At 34.9% G+C, this 13597-nt stretch overlaps 2 long non-coding RNA genes across 2 annotated transcripts; both read left to right on the top strand.

The window, feature by feature from the left end:
* Window positions 1–4028: 4028 nt before the first annotated feature.
* On the top strand, window positions 4029–5198 carry LOC110938675. Its single transcript, XR_002591579.2, has 4 exons — window positions 4029–4512; window positions 4739–4797; window positions 4916–4932; window positions 5013–5198. It is a non-coding gene; the product is annotated as an uncharacterized LOC110938675 (long non-coding RNA).
* Window positions 5199–6126: 928 nt separating this feature from the next.
* On the top strand, window positions 6127–6607 carry LOC118490130. Its single transcript, XR_004888268.1, has 3 exons — window positions 6127–6295; window positions 6385–6506; window positions 6586–6607. It is a non-coding gene; the product is annotated as an uncharacterized LOC118490130 (long non-coding RNA).
* Window positions 6608–13597: the final 6990 nt, after the last annotated feature.

Raw genomic sequence — 13597 nt, 5'->3', positions numbered from 1 at the left:
ATATATATATATATATATATATATATATATATATATATATATATATATATAGGGGAAGGTTCAAATGAAAACCACTAGTTATTGTGAAAACTCGAAAACTAATTAAAAAAAGCCAAAAAAACATACAAAAAAAAATTTTTTTTTGCAGTCAAAATTTTGCAGGTTTTTTAATATAAAAAAAATTTTTCAAAAAAAAAAAAAAAAAAATTTGTGTAGTGCACATGTGTAATACTGCACATATGTATGTGTACTACACATGTGTATTATTACCCATGTGCACTACACAAATTTTTTTTTTTTTTTTTTTTTGAAAAAAAGTTTTTTTATATATAAAAACTAGCGATTTTTATAAAAAAAAAATTGAAAAAAAAAAATTTTTTTGTGTGTTTTTTAGGCTTTTTCTAGTTAGTTTTCGAGTTTTCACAATAGAAATGGTTTTCATTTGAACCATCCCCTATATATATATATATATAGGACGCTTTACGGATTAATTAAGCACTTTAACGGAACAACACCGAACCGAACAATTGGACTTTACCCGGAACACAAAAATATTGCCAAACACATTATTTCTACTTTTCTGAGCTAGTTAGGGTCCCCGAACACCCTAACACACCTTATATTGCATGACACACACTAATGCACTAACTAAGTACTTGAAAACTAACTAGAGTGTAACTAGTTCCATTGCATCCCAACCCTATAACCCCCCCCCCCCCCAAACCGGTTAGGGGACAAGAAGGACTCCCCATGATTTTATTCAATTATTTAATTGATATTGCTTAGTATCTTGAAGACACATGGACTAGAGGGTAATAGTGTGCTGGAAAATATTATATATAACCACTAGATCATCCTCCATACTCATCTTCACTAAACTCAAACTCACAAAGCTCTCTCCTCTTCTCTTCTCCATCTCAGCAGCCAACAACCATCACCATACCACCACCTTCAAATCATTTCTCATACATTCCACAAGCATCCATAGGTGTTAGAAGGTATACAACGAAGCTCGGTGCGTTCGGAAGTGGAAGGACCTTCTCTATTCGCTTTTAACCATCACTTTTCTACACTCAAACTTCCCTAGTCTTGAACTAGTGGTAAGAACTTAGATCCATTCATTCTTCATGTTATTTAAGATGTTATTTAAGTGGTTAATATATATTTGATGATGAGAATCCATGAAACTCTTAAGAACCTTAAACAAGTCTTGAACATATGGAATAAAAGATGGATAAAGAGAAGATATGTGTGTAAATCATGTAGATCTTGTGTTGTTATGATTCTTATTGATTTTCTGATGATTTTGCTGGTTAATATTGATGTTTGATGTTGTTGTGATCACTAAACATGTTAACGGAATCAATCGAACTCAAGTTAGAGAGTTAAAAGCTGAAACAGAAAGCTGTTTGGTTTTTACAGCCAACTTCAGTTGGCTGTAACCAGACCGTAACTTAATGAAAAACTGATTTTCTGAAGCCTAGATTTATGTATTATGAAATACGGTTCTAATGGCTCTGGAATCATAATTTTTGGACTTCATTTACTATTTTTAAAGTGTCGTTTTGTAACAGCAACTAAAGCTAAGTTTTTACTGCCGAAAATATGCATTATGTTTTCTGTCATAACTTGAGTTCTGTGTAAAGTTAGATTATGAAATTGGTACTGTAGATGTACATTGGTGTCTTAGTAACCGTCCCACTGGAATTTCGTCAATCCGACTTACAATGAATTTTTAACGAATTATTCCGTGGACTGCAGTCAGAAAAGATAAATCTGAGTGCAGTTCGGAAAATTATTTGTTTATAAAATATTGGTAATGAATCGGATCCCAAGATTTTTACACAATAATATATGGATCGTTTAGCATTTTCTGTAAAAAGTTGGGAATTTTTGAAATAAGATAACTATTTTATTAAAAAGCTCGAAAACAGCCTAGTTTCTGATATTTAAGTTGAAATGACATAAGTAGTAATTTGCGTGCCTAAATGTCGAGTATGCTATCTGTGAATGATCTAATATGTTATGTGTAAATAAAAGAGTTATGTGCAATATCGTATGTTTATTTGTGAGCGGGAATGGATGAGGAGTTTATATGGGCATAAACCGTTAAAGTAATGCATGTTGTGTGATAGATACATGTAGGAACTTTGTGCTCTATTGGAAAACCACTAAATGATTAACTGGTAATTATACTAGGACGTGATTGACCGACTTTGACTATTAGCTATATTTGAGAATCTAACCGAGCAAACCAAGGTGAGTTCACACACTTTCTAAGGCATGGGATTCCCGGTGGTTTGCACTACACAAAAATGGCTTTTAGGACCTTTTATGTGGGACGCTTGTAAAAGAGGGTCCTAAAAAACTATTTAATAGGACTAATGAACTTTTGGGGTCCTTTTATAATGCACTCTACTAAACTGGTGTCCTAAAAAACTATTTAATAGGATGGATGATTTTTTGGGGTCGTATTATCATATAATTTAATAGGACACTTAAAATGTAGATCCTAATAAAGTACTTAAGACATTTAATTGTTAGTGTCCCATTATGTGGTACTGTATTAGGACATTTGATCATCTGGGGTCCTATTATAAGATAACTTAATAGGACACGTTGTAGTTAAGTCATAAATGTTCAGTGCCATAGGACCCTTTCTAGTTGAAGTCATATTAGAACTTAACTTAATAAGACACTTAACACTTGGGTCTTATAACTTTAAACTTTATAGGACGCTTAATCATTGTGGTGTTATTATAATACACCATAATAGGACACTTGATATTTGAGTCATAAATATTAGTTTTATAGGACGCTTATTCGCTAGAGTTTTTTTATAATATTGCTTAAAAAGACACTTGACACTTGGGTGTTATAAATTTAATCTTTATAAGATGCTTAATCATTGTGGTGTTATTATAATACATTGTAATAGGACACCTGATATTTGAGTCATAAAACATCAGTTTTATAGGTCGCTTATTCGCTAGAGTTCTATTATAACATAACTTAATAAGACACTTGACACTAGGGTCTTATAACTTTAACCTTTGTAGGGAGACATGTTTAACAAAACAGGATATTGGGTCGACTCGCATATAACTTTTTTATGTATCTTTATTAGTTATAATGACCCATTACAACCTATAAAGACTATAAAACTATATCATGACTACTAATATGTATTATACCTAGTAGTTGTCAAGATGGTTGATGATAGTTAAAACTAAACGATCACATTAAATATAAAAATAAGAATAATGGAACTATTTAAAAAAAGTTTTTATAATATATAGGAAATGACTAAAAAAGGACATTCTTTCATAAGTCAATAAATTGTTTTTCAAAAAGTGTTTGGGTTAGATTAGGGCATTTTTGTAATTGGACCTAAATGAAGCACAATGGATAATGGTGGATCATATATGTCTTAATGGACCTTATTGGGATTTGATATGTCACATTGGCCAATAGTGAGTCATATATGTATTAATGAAACATATCGGGCCTTAATGGATCACAAGGTCAATAGTAGATCAAAATTTCTTAATGAACTATATTGGGCCCACTACAAAAAAATGTCATTTAGTAGCAACCGCTTTTAATGCATTTGACTTTTGTGCCACTAATATAAGTTTTTAATGACACTTTATGTGTGCCATACTTACTTAACACTCACTTTTAATGGCATTTAGCTTTTATGCCACCGAACTAGGTTTTTAATAGCACTTTCTCTATGCCACTAAAACGTTTAATAAACTTTTAACGGCACTTTACATATGCATTGAACTTGACTCAGCTCAGGCTTGGCTCGTATGTAATTTTTCAAACTCGAGCTCGGCTCGTTTATTATTAATAATTAACTATATATTTAGTATATTAATTAAAACTACAAATATTAATTAAAACTACAAAAACAATAGGCTCATTTAGGCTTGTGAGCCGTCTCAAGCACGATAAGTGAAGCTTGACTCATTTACTAAACAAACTTATTTTTATACATAGGATCCGATTTAAGCTCATAAGCTTAACTCGCATCAATTTTTTTTTTCAAATGGAGCTCGAGTGACTTCATTTACACACATAATTGAAATTTTGAAGCACTTTTCTAAAAAGTTTTCTTTTCCCTCCTTTAAACCTTTTACTAAAATTCCCCAAAATTTCTTCCCTCCCAGCTAATATTAGAAATTTTCAAGCTTTTTAAATCTTCTATGTCTCCCCCCAAATTCACGTTTCATCAAATCAACTTCCCTTTGCAAACTAGGGCAACTCCAATCCTAAAATTTCTTCCATCCCCATCTCCTAACATCAGATTGCAGTCAAATTCCCTCACCGTCGGGCGTCGTTGTTTCTGTTGTCGCCATAGCGGAACTCGTCACCTAGATACTAGAATCGAGTGCTAGCAGCGATTGGTAACAGCGAATGATTCCATTGACGCTGATTGGCGGATATTAGTCGGATTCGGCAGATGTGTCTGAAAGTGCATTAACTGCTTCAATTTATGAACTCATGGTAAAAACCCTAATTTCATCTTCTTGTTTTCCTAGCAAATTAATCCCCTGTCATTTGATTTTGGCATCAATTTGATACAAATACTTGTTCTTGGTAGTTTATTACATCTTTGATAAACAAAGTTAAATCAAATTTGTATCTTCATGATTCATGTACGTGTAGAATGTTGAAAACTTTGACATATTAAATTCTCTTATTTGAGTTCATTTTAACGTAAACTTTATAGGTGATCCCTCCGTTACAAGGTCAGGGAATCTGGAGAATGATTCTTCAAAGGATCCTAAGGTCTGTAAATTTATAGAATTCTCATGTTCTATTAGTTTCAAAAAAGGGGTACAGTCTGAGAAAAAAAATGTCAAATTGTGTTTCTAATATGCTAAATGGTAGTTTCATTTTGTTGCAGATTGCTTACAAATATAGGTATATTTTTACGCTTAACAACTTAATTAATAAATTTGGGTCTAATCTTTTGCTAACAAACTTACCAAACACATCGGTAGGTTGTGAACTGTTTCATCTCAATATATACCCAAGTTGGATCTGCAGTACTCACGCACACAAACTAAAGAAAGCAGTGAGCAAAAGGATTGCGAGTATAAGCGGCGTTCGGTGATTCGGGTTCTTCTCAAGAGTCGATTGTAGGTATTCTTTTCCTGTAACTTGTAATTGACTTCTTCTTTGTCAGATAGGATGTTGGGCTAGTCTATTCGGTTGAGTCTAAGATATGATTTCTAATTGTATGTTAATAATGGATTGATGGCTGGTCTTTATGCTTTTTTTATGCAACAAGATTACTGAAAAGTTGAATCGACGAGAAAGTGTTATTGGTTCAGTTTAAGTAATGGGATTATGGGGCTTAAAAGGGAAAGACATTTAAATCAATTTATTATATCAAACAAAATAGAGTACATCAGTTAACTAAGTTGTATCATGGTTAACATCATTTTGAGATTTAAACAGAGATCTGATAAAGTTAATTTGATTCAAATAAGATCAAAATATGTATTAAATTTTCTTTTGCTTCCTATTCTCCTGGTCAATTAACAAATGAGTTGGGTTTATTTTGCTTCTATTTACTCCTTTGTTAATTGATGGGTAGCAGGTGCTACAAGTCAAAGTTTTGCAAATAGCTGCAATATTTTTAGTTAGTCAAAGGTCTTTAACTATATTGGGTGGTTGTTAATTGAATCTCATTTGCACTCTTAAGGGTGCAAACGAGCCGAGCCCGAGCTCGACCAGGCTCGAGCCGAGCCCGAGCTCGACCAGGCTCGAGCCGAGCCCGAGCTCGACCAGGCTCGAGCCGAGCCCGAGCTCGACCAGGCTCGAGCCGAGCCCGAGCTCAACCAGGCTCGAAGGTAATTTTTCAAGCTCGAGCTCGGCTCGGGCTCGACTCGTTTAGTATTTATTAATTAATTTATATTAGTTATAATTATTATTATACATATAATTTAGTTATTTTTTATATCTATATAAATGGTAATTATTATTATATAAATATATGTTTAATATATTAATAAAAAATATATAAACAGAAAGCTCATTTAGACTTGCGAGCCGGCGCGCTCGAGCTTGATAAGCGAAGCTCGGGCTCGTTTAATATGAACCTGTAAATGTAAGAACTTTTGACCTATGTTTAAATGTTAATAGGTCAGTGCTCATGTTGTTAGTGTTCTCGAAAGAGCTGATGATGAAGAGCTCCAATGTTATTTGCTTCAACTGGTACAAGCTATGCGGTTTGAACGCTCAGATAAATCTCGTCTTTCTCAGTTTCTCGTGCAGCGTTGTATGCCAGTTGTAACATCTATAAAAGTGGATCTTAATTTTAGTTTTCTACTTTCTGGAATCTGATAAATTTTTTATTTTATTTTGCAGCATTAACGAACATCGAGTTTTCTAGCTTCCTTAGATGATATGTTGTTGTCGAACTTCATGTTCCTGCATACACGAAATGTTTTTATTGTACGTATGAGATGCTGGAAGAAAATATGATAAAGGTAAGGTTCTGTTTGGTGATTACAGATAGAATTAGTTAAAAGTCAGCAACTCGTGATCACTTTATGTTTGATGTTACAGTTGGGAATGGGGGCATTTGACGGTGGAGATGGCTTTAAGTTATGGCATGTGACATATGTGCTTGTGTAATCATTTTGCAAACTTTGAACAATACAATATTAATAAAACAGTGTGTTTTGATCCCAATGATTTTATGCACATGTTGATTTTTGATCAATTTTGAACTTTATATCGCTTTCTGGGGAGTTATACGCGAACTGATGCGCAAATACGATCAGTATAACGCGACAAACACTCCGGGACAGCAACAGCAACATAAACTTAACATACCTTAAATAACCTTTACATAACTCAGAAATAAGTTTTAAAGGCTTTGGTATGGCAAAAACAAGTTTATTCGCTCTCAGGGACTATTTGCGTCAACTTGCAAAAGTCTGCCGTTTCGTAAGGAAACGTACTGTTCAGAACTTGATCATAAGTTAAACATACCGTAAATAACCTAAACATGGCTTAGGAATAAGCTTTGATAGGTTCGGTGTGCGAAAACATGCTTATATGATCTTACAGGGACTAAAAGTGTCAAAAACGGCGTAAGTTTGCATTTTCGCGCATATCTTACGTTCTGACCACATCTGGACATCCAAAATTTTTGTGCACACTCAAATATTTTTATTTCAGTGATCGGCATGCAAAAATTCCATCCGTCGCTTAATTTGGTTCGTTTTCACGTCCGTTTGAGTTTCGTCGTAATTTAGCGAGCAACGCGACCGTACGACCAAACGAGCCGACATCCGAGAGTTTTCCAAACATATTTTGAGTCCTCTAAACTTTATTGACCTTGTAGATCCTTGAAAATGGCTTAACGGGGGTCAAAAAGGCCTGAAATGGACTCGAATGCATGCAGGGACCTAAACTGTCATTTTTCAAACTTTTGCTGATCTGGGGGACTCAGGCGGGGCGCGTAAGCCCACCCTACATACTTACGCGGGCCATGTAATGTCCCCAGGGACTAGAAATTGAAATTCAGCAATCTGTTTGATTTGTAAGGGCTGTTTATGCAAGTTTTTGGAATGTTGAGCAAGTTTGTGTGATCACCAAGGCCTCTAATCAGCTTCTAACACATGTATGGCTGGGATATTTGCTTGTTGCCCACACAAACAAGTGTCATGATCTTGTGATTTCATGAACACTATAAATAGCATGGCCAACTTCCTCATTCTTTGCTCATTTCCTTCTTTTCTTCTCTACAATCTGCTTTGGAGCTTCCTAATCTGATTTGGGAACTTGTCTTCTTTGTAGAAAAGAGAGCAAGGACTTAAGTGAGCCTTCTTTCATTCCTTTTATTGCTTTTTCTTTATGTTAATGCAGAAAGTCAAACAGTTTGGCCAACAGTTTGACTTTCGGTTTTGACCATCAATTGATCATGTCAAAGTTCAACTGAACTTTGAAACGTGATTGTAATCACGATAGTTATAGTCCTTCGTGATTATAGCCGCTGATTACCACGTTAGCTAGGTGTAGTGTCGAGTCAAAGTTTCGGTCAAAATCTCGTCTTTCTCAGTTTCTCGTGCAGCGTTGTATGCCAGCTGTAACATCTATAAAAGTGGATCTTAATTTTAGTTTTCTACTTTCTGGAATCTGATAAATTTTTTATTTTATTTTGCAGCATTAACGAACATCGAGTTTTCTAGCTTCCTTAGATGGTATGTTGTTGTCGAACTTCATGTTCCTGCATACACGAAATGTTTTTATTGTACGTACGAGATGCTGGAAGAAAATATGATAAAGGTAAGGTTCTGTTTGGTGATTACAGATAGAATTAGTTAAAAGTCTGCAACTCGTGATCACTTTATGTTTGATGTTACAGTTGGGAATGGGGGCATTTGATGGTGGAGATGGCTTTAAGTTATGGCATATGACATATGTGCTTGTGTAATCATTTTGCAAACTTTGAACAATACAATATTAATAAAATAGTGTGTTTTGATCCCAATGTTCTTCATTTATGTTTGATTTTATGCACATGTTGATTTTTGATCAATTTTGAACTTTATATCGCTTTCTGGGGAGTTATACGCAAACTGATGCGTAAATACGATCAGTATAACGCGACAAACACTCCGGGACAGCAACATAAACTTAACATACCATAAATAACCTTTACATAACTCAGAAATAAGTTTTAAAGGCTTTGGTATGGCAAAAACAAGTTTATTCGCTCTCAGGGACTATTTGCGTCAACTTTCAAAAGTCTGCCGTTTCGTAAGGAAACGTACTGCTCGGAACTTGATCATAAGTTAAACATACCATAAATAACCTAAACATGGCTTAGGAATAAGCTTTGATAGGTTCGGTGTGCGAAAACATGCTTATATGATCTTACAGGGACTAAAAGTGTCAAAAACGGCGTAAGTTTGCATTTTCGCGCATATCTTACGTTCTGACCACATCTGGACATCCAAAATTTTTGTGCACACTAAAATATTTTTATTTTAGTGATCGGCATGCAAAAATTCCATTCGTCGCTTAATTTGGTTCGTTTTCACGTCCGTTTGAGTTTCGTCGTAATTTAGCGAACAACGCGACCATACGACCAAATGAGCCGACATCCGAGAGTTTTCCAAACATAATTTGAGTCCTCTAAACTTTATTGACATTGTAGATCCTTGAAAATGGCTTAACGGGGGTCAAAAAGGCCTGAAATGGACTCGAATGCATGTAGGGACCTAAACTGTCATTTTTCAAACTTTTGCTGATCTGGGGGACTCAGGCGGGGCGCGTAAGCCTACCCTACATACTTACGCGGGCCATGTAAAGTCTCTAGGGACCAGAAATTGAAATTCAGCAATCTGTTTGATTTGTAAGGGCTGTTTATGCAAGTTTTTGGAATGTTGAGCAAGTTTGTGTGATCACCAAGGCCTCTAATCAGCTTCTAACACATGTATGGCTGGGATCTTTGCTTGTTGCCAACACAAACAAGTGTCATGATCTTGTGATTTCATGAACACTATAAATAGCATGGCCAACTTCCTCATTCTTTGCTCATTTCCTTCTTTTCTTCTCTACAATCTGCTTTGGAGCTTCCTAATCTGATTTGGGAACTTGTCTTCTTTGTAGAAAAGATAGCAAGGACTTAAGTGAGCCTTCTTTCATTCCTTTTATTGCTTTTTCTTTATGTTAATGCAGAAAGTCAAACAGTTTGGCCAACAGTTTGACTTTCGGTTTTGACCATCAATTGATCAAGTCAAAGTTCAATTGAACTTTGAAACGTGATTGTAATCACGATAGTTATAGTCCTTCGTGATTATAGCCGCTGATTACCACGTTAGCTAGGTGTAGTGTCGAGTCAAAGTTTCGGTCAAAATGCGTTTTAGCACGAATTTTGCAACGGAACTACTTTAGGGTATCAAAACACTTTGTTTTGATACCAAATCAGTAGGTTAAACATGTTTTGACATGTTTAACTCGACACCATTAGTTTAGTGCTTGTTTAGGGTCGTGAGTTAAGCGGTCTAAACAACCGCTTACACTTCCGAACCCGACCCGTTTGGTCGATCTTTAGGATCCGACCAAGCTTAGTTAGTGATCATAGTTGCATAGGGAATAACCACTGAGGTTATACCTTATGATCACATAGGATTGGTTAGTCATTTGCTAGTTAGCTTGTATGCCCATAGGAAATGACCAAAATGCCCTTTTGAAGCTAAAATCTGTATTTTGCCTATGTGAACATATTTTTGACAAGTAATCTGATTTAGTAACATGTTTAGGGATAATTGGGCATGTAAGACTTGACATAGCACATAGATTACAAGCCGAACATAGTTTTACGCAAACAACGCCTTATAGTAGCTTATGTTACCATAATGTGTAGAAACGGGTCAAAAGCACTTAGGTAGACTTTCCAATTAGAATGTAGGGCCTATTAAATCATACCATATGAGTTCAATTACTCATTTGATTTATAGAACCTCATTCTATCCTATCTCCCGATTTAGGAGCCGATTTATTAACATAGTTACCTATACTAGGAGCCGGTTGATTCCGTGATACTTGGAGCTTAAATTGGTCTTATTCTCAAGACTAATTAGCAATCCCAAGTGAGTACATAGTTCCCCTCTTTTTACCGTTTTCAAATATTTTGGGGTGATACACATGTACATACGTGTTACTTTCGTGCATTTCATGCTTTTATGACATAAACATTTATAGTACATGTTTTCCATTATGTTTTGCTATGTATGTCAAGCATGCTAGCGCATTGATTTGTTACACATTCGTTGCATATGTTTATTTAGCGTATGTACACATTGTTTTACATGACATTTCTGCTATGTATGTCAAGCATGCTAGCACATTGTTTTACATGAACATTTCTACTAGGCATGTTCTTATCATTCCTAGTACATGGTTTTTATAGCATGCTTACATTGGTTATGACATTTGGTGTGTTAAATTGGGACAATAATACATTCATTAACATTGATCACGCCGCTCGGACTTATGTAATGGTACCATAGGAATTGACAACTCCCGTTTCCGACTTCCTAGGTTTGTTTGGAAGTTGGGAATGACAGAATCCGACTACATAATTTAGATAAACCTTTAATTCGTTTAAGGGTTTGTCGCCACAGTCGCAAGCTTGAATGTATGCGATTAACATTATTGCATAAATGTTTGTAATCATAAAGCATTGTTTTTCTGCAAAACATAACATTTGATTTAAACTTAGGTTTATTCAAAAACATTGTTTTGTACATTTTCTATGGGGTTGAGTAGCTTCTAGTTATTCACCATACATGGCATTTGTTACACATTGACAGCATCACATAGTTTAAGTAGATGATTTCCTACTTGCTATGCATTTCATTAGTTATACATGATACAGTTATACACATGACATTATACATGGTTTATACATAAACATTTTGACATTTAACATGACATTTTGGTTGGCTATTGATAAGTGACTTATGTAACGGGGCTATGTGTTATATGATAAAAGCATGGTGGATACGCCGCTGGTACTTCCTATATATAAGTGCTTTTATCATATCATATATTGTTGCGTTATCTAAATCACTTGGGGCAAGACATGAAACATTTTATACAAGAACATGACATCGTTTTACAAAGTCCATGTTTTACACAAATTCATTTTCACTTGGTTATTCATTTAACCATGCATTTTCCTTTCATTATCATTTGATTTTCATATCGATTTTCACATGGTTTTACAAACGAAAACATTTTACAAGGTTCATGACTACATTTTATTAAACACTTCTTTCAAATACAAGTCATGAATCTGCATAAACAAAACCTATGTATCTCACATGCATTTTTATGCTGACATACCTATTTTTACATGTGTTTTCAGGTGCTAATGCATGATGGTGTTATGCTTCACTTAGGCCGACTCGGGCCTTAGTGACTTAAAAGATAGTTAATTATGTTATTTTAGTTTGAACTTAAAGACAATGTAAACTTTAAATCTTAATAATACATAACTTTAATTACCATGGTTGTTGAAACAATAATTCTGTCGCCATTCACTCCCCGGCGTTTCCGCTGCGGTTTGTTGTTTTAACGTGGCCGGGGTGTGACATGGCAAAGTCTCGTTCGCCTGACAGAATTGACAGCTCAGCTGTGTTCCATAATGCGAGACGTAAGAAACGTATGAGGCGGAACTCAAAAGAAAATTGAAAAGCTTCGGCATCTTCTTTCGGGACTTCTTAGTGAACTTACATACTTTATGTTAGATAATGTTATAACTTATTTATGGTTAGTGTTTTTGTTATGAACATGCTTATTTGAAATATAATGATTCTTTCATTAGTTGATGTTATACAATAACTATTAGAATGTTACATGTTGATGGTTTGTTTATAAAATTGGTTTTATAATCTTATTTGGGATATTAGGACCATTTTCTTGATATTAAAGTAGCTATAACGTTACATCATAAGGGTCCTATAAATTAATTTTTAAGGACACATGTATGTGTATCAAAGATTAAAAGTAGGTAATCACATATTAGAACATTGTAAAAGTGTCCTAATATGTTCTTTTTAGGACGCTATTTAAGTTGTCTATAGACATATTATAGGACCATAAATTTGGTTTCATAATCTTATTTGTTATATTAGGACCCTTTTCTTGGTACTAAATTAGCTATAATGTTACATCATAAGGGTCCTATCAATTAATTTCTAAGGACACTTGTAAGTGTATCAAAAGATTAAAAGTATGTTAGCACATGTTAGAACATCGTAAAAGTGTCCTAATATGTTTTTATTAGGACACTATTTTGGTTGTTCAAAGACATACTACGCGACCATAAAATTGGTTTCATAATGTAATTGAGATGTTAGGACGCTTTTTAGTTCTGGGACTTATTACGACCCCTTTACATGAAACGCTTTTACCGTTGGTCCTTTTAAATGAAAGGTCCTATAAAATAGCATTTTAGGACGCTTTTGCGCGTACTAAAAACCCAGTTTTCTTGTAGTGTTAGGAATGGGTTAAATAATTTAAAACTGAATCTACATATCCTCCTTGGGTAGGATATGTACGGCCATCCTCCTCGGGTAGGATGCCAATATTAATCCTGCGTATTCTCTTTGGGAGAACAAGTACGTTCGTCGTCCTTGGGTAGGACAACAACCTTAAAACTTACTAGACAAAACTCTATCATAAGTCCCTCATTTTATATCGACTTAATCGCCGAGGCCAATGGCGAGCGGGTCATTAGTTAATAGCGCTATTAGGTTTAACAAACCTCACACCGTGCCAGTCGGACGGGCGTGTACTAATGGACTATGGCAAACAATCAGTGATGATAGACACTGATGTAGGGCACAACTTACTTGCGTAGTAGTCAATATCATACGGTCTAGTAGTTCACATGGGGAAGCCCCCACTAAATCATGGACAGGGTATGGGTAATAAAGAATGAACTGGTTAATTTTTCTTTCAACTACGGGGTAACCCCCACGACAATTACGCCAACGAAAGACAAACCACGTTTTCGGAAACAACTTAAAACTAAACAACCAAACGTGAACTCACT

Source organism: Helianthus annuus, chromosome 3 (genome assembly GCF_002127325.2).
Source record: "Helianthus annuus cultivar XRQ/B chromosome 3, HanXRQr2.0-SUNRISE, whole genome shotgun sequence".
Lineage (NCBI taxonomy): Eukaryota > Viridiplantae > Streptophyta > Magnoliopsida > Asterales > Asteraceae > Helianthus > Helianthus annuus.
Note: the sequence above shows the minus strand (reverse complement) of the source record. Positions and strands in the feature narration are given on the sequence as shown.